Source organism: Echinops telfairi, unplaced genomic scaffold (genome assembly GCF_000313985.2).
Source record: "Echinops telfairi isolate 266 unplaced genomic scaffold, ASM31398v2 ScPeMD7_7420;HRSCAF=8458, whole genome shotgun sequence".
In the NCBI taxonomy this organism is placed as follows: domain Eukaryota; kingdom Metazoa; phylum Chordata; class Mammalia; order Afrosoricida; family Tenrecidae; genus Echinops; species Echinops telfairi.
This window is the reverse complement of record NW_022111320.1, coordinates 513608-517192: the sequence shown is the minus strand read 5'-3', so window position 1 is coordinate 517192 and position 3585 is coordinate 513608. Positions and strand designations below refer to the sequence as shown.

At 37.4% G+C, this 3585-nt stretch overlaps 1 non-coding gene across 1 annotated transcript; it reads right to left on the bottom strand.

The window, feature by feature from the left end:
* Positions 1 to 240: 240 nt before the first annotated feature.
* LOC115872116 lies at positions 241 to 346 on the bottom strand. Its single transcript, XR_004047659.1, has one exon. It is a non-coding gene; the product is annotated as a U6 spliceosomal RNA (small nuclear RNA).
* Positions 347 to 3585: the final 3239 nt, after the last annotated feature.

The window sequence follows — 3585 nt, the reverse complement described above, 5'->3', positions numbered from 1 at the left end:
TTGATTTTTAACATATTTTTGTCTTTGTGCTTCAGGTTTATGTCTTGTAGGCAACATATTGATGGGTCTAATTTTCTAATCCATTCTTCTATTTGCTGTCTCTTGACTGGTGCACTTAACCCATTATCATTCAGCATCTGTATTGATATGTATGGATTCATTGCTGTCATTTTGCTATATGTTTTGTATGTGTATGTGGTTTTATTAATTTCTTTGTTTCTTCCTCCTTGTGTATTATTTTAAAATATACAATGCCTCAAGATTTGCATGTCATTCTTTCACAGGGGTCATATTAATTTTCTGTGTATCATTCCAATTTTAATTTATATGCTGCCAAAGCGAGCACAGACTATCTATTATGGGATAGAAAACTTAGCTAAGTTTTTGCAGTCTTTTTGTTAATGGTAGGGATCCATGCAGGCACAAAAATTTAGATGCTTACTTACTAATTTAAAGGTTAGGAGCGTCAATCTATCTAGAGGCATCACAAGAAATTCTTGGAAATCTATTTCTGAAAAATTAGCCATTGAAAACCCTATGGGACACAGTTCTACTCTAAAAAAGATAGAGTTGTTATGAGTCAAAATCACCTCAATGGCAGGTTTGGCTTTATTTGTTAGTAGTAATATTGCTATTGTTGATTTGAAATTCAAATCATCAATTAAAAGATAGTCAACAGATTTTGCTAATATTAAATGTGAGTCACAAGTAGGAACGTGAACTTATGCTTTATTTCCAGTATTCTAAAATACATTATTCTAGCTCTGCCTACTAAAAAAAAGCTTAGTAAGAAGGAGCCCCTAAAGATTTTTGTTGTGTCTTTAAATACCTGTCTCTACTCAAAAAGTCAGGGATCCTTGGAGAAATGCCTAAGCCTGGTCTAGGGTATGATATATACAAGGTCCTCTTGGAGCATCTGCTTGTTTTCAAAGGTAAGGCAGCTATTCTAGACTACTGGAACCAAAGATGTGATCATTGGAGCACCAAAAACCAATACTGATTCCAATGTACTGATGTAAATCAACTATGTAAACTTCCATGGTTTCATAATGATAATAAAAATAAACGAAGCAAATAAAAACCTTCATTGTCACATTTGAAGTTAAGGCAATAACTTATTCTAAAACTTGTAACTTAAGGGAAAAAGATCTTATTTTTCTTGAATCAACTATTGCTCTTATTGACTAAACTGTTTCAGATAACCAAGTAAATTTTAAGAGAAAGACTTTTTTTCATTAATTAAAATTCCAGCAGAAATATGGAGATTTAAAAATGAGATAACTATTATTTTGTAAACCCTAATAAAGCAATCAATCTTGTCAATAATCATTGATGGTGGTCAACCCCTTAGGTGAAATGTGATGGTAAATTTTATACTGAATGAACCATTCTGATAACACCAAATCCATCAATCAACTTAAGATCTCTTGGAAGTACCTTCCTGTCTGACCAAGCTGCCAGGTTACAAAAAAATGGGCATTCTAAACAACATCATGACAATAGAGTCAGCCACATCCAGTGTGCAAAGAGTGATAGTCACATGATCAATTTCTTCAGCAAATGCCTAGAATTACAATTTGAGGTGGAAAAGGAAGACCTCCTCTAGAATAAAAGAGCCTTCAGAGAGAGAGAGAGAGAGAGAGAGAGAGAAAGATACAGTGTATCCAATTAAAAAACAACAATAACAAAGACAGGAGGAAAATGATTATTCATTGTTTACATTATAATAATGACAATTCAAATTGAAAGGTTCTTGCCTACTAGAGATACATAGAGCTAGTGAGATGATACGATGTCCAGAAATGGTCTTACAATTCTTGAGGAGAAAACAAACTGAAAAATAAAGTGGGTGATGACTCTGAGACCGGGAATTAGATGATGCCCAGATGCCTCTGCTGATCCCTCTGAAAGGGATCACACCAGGAGGTCTTGGATAGAATGGAAAAGATGTTAAACAAAACTCAGCATCTTTTTTTAAAAAGACCAGGCTCATGGGCTTGATAGAGACTGATGGAGCCATGTCGGTGACCCCGAGCCACCTTTTCCTTGGAACTGGATTCACCTTGGTGGCTCAACTTTCAAGGCACTGATTGGCCTGTGAAGTGAACAAACACACCATGAAGATGCAGACTGTAGAATAACCAACCACAGGAGATCAGCCAGGGAGCATTTGCCCAGGGATAAAGCGCAGAGGGCAGGAAGTGGTAGGGAAGACACATGAATGCAAGCAGTAAACACAGGGAGGAGTGGAGAGAGTGCTGTTACACTGTGGGGATTGCAAACAGCGTGACAACCAAATGTGCATAAATTGTTGAATGGCAAACCATTTTCCCTATCAACTGCCACCCAAATCATAATAAACAAACAAAATAATAACAAAGTACACTAAGTTGGGACAGGAAGGATCCCAAACCCTATTAGGCCAAAGGAAGAGATGTAAGGAGTTCTCATTATTCCTTGGCGGATTTAAAGAACAAGTAATTAGCCTTCTGAAGTTTGAGTTGGTTTCTTGCTTCCAAAAATACTTCTCAGTGGTATATTCTGTGTATCAGAATGGATCTAGTCCTGACACATCCCAATTTTCTAGAAGAAATGCTCCTCTTAGAAATAAAGGATGGAAGGAAGAAAAAGAGGGAAAGAAGGCCCCTCCCTTAATGGCTCGTCAGTGAATACAAATGAATAAAAGTTTTATTTTGTTTTTGCTGCTCCTAAACCCCATCTCCGGAGATTCTAATTGAGTTGGCGTGGGCTGGAGCTCAGACTCGGCATTTTAGTAAGCCCCTCTAGGGATTCCTGTGCATAGTGAAATGTGAAAACCATTGCTGGCAATGGTCCCCAGAGATCCTGTGAGTCACAGAACAGGCTGATTCTGGAGATCTGGAGGGGGCATGACAATTCACTGCCACCCAGCTGATCTCGATTCACAGGGACCTTGTAGGACAGAATAGAATTTCCTCTGTGGGTTTCTGAGACGGTAAATCCTTATGGAAGTAGAGAGCCTCATCTGCCATCATCTGAGTACATGGTGATTTCAAACTGCTGACCTTGCATTTCGCAGGCCACATTCTATTTTTACCAACTTTTCAGATGATGCTGATCAAGTGGAGACATAGTTCCATATTTTGAGATTCACTGTTCTGGAAGAGATCTCTTGTCTTTGAGCTCTAACCCCCTTTCAAGTGAAATTAATTTTCTTACACAAGTTGATCTCCCTATCACTTTTAAAGAAAGCTACGACTTTACTTACTTGATTATTTTAAATTTGGTTTAAACTGCCCCGAAAGGCTTAGAAACAAAAACAAAGCAATCTACTTATAACAATATTTATGCTATTTAAACAGAAAATGCATACAAAATTAGGTTTAACGACTTTTGTGGACAACTTCCCTTAATTTTAATCTTCTCTTCAACTTGATGCTGATTCCTACAAGTTTGCCAGAGGTGAAAGTTAAATTTTCAGGAATTTTATGAGTTAGTCAACATCCCCTTGGCAGGCTGAAATTGGCCATGGTAGTTTTTACACCCCAGAACTCAGCAAGGGCATCACGCAAGCCCTGTTTCTCCTGGACAGCCGTTTTAAAACTT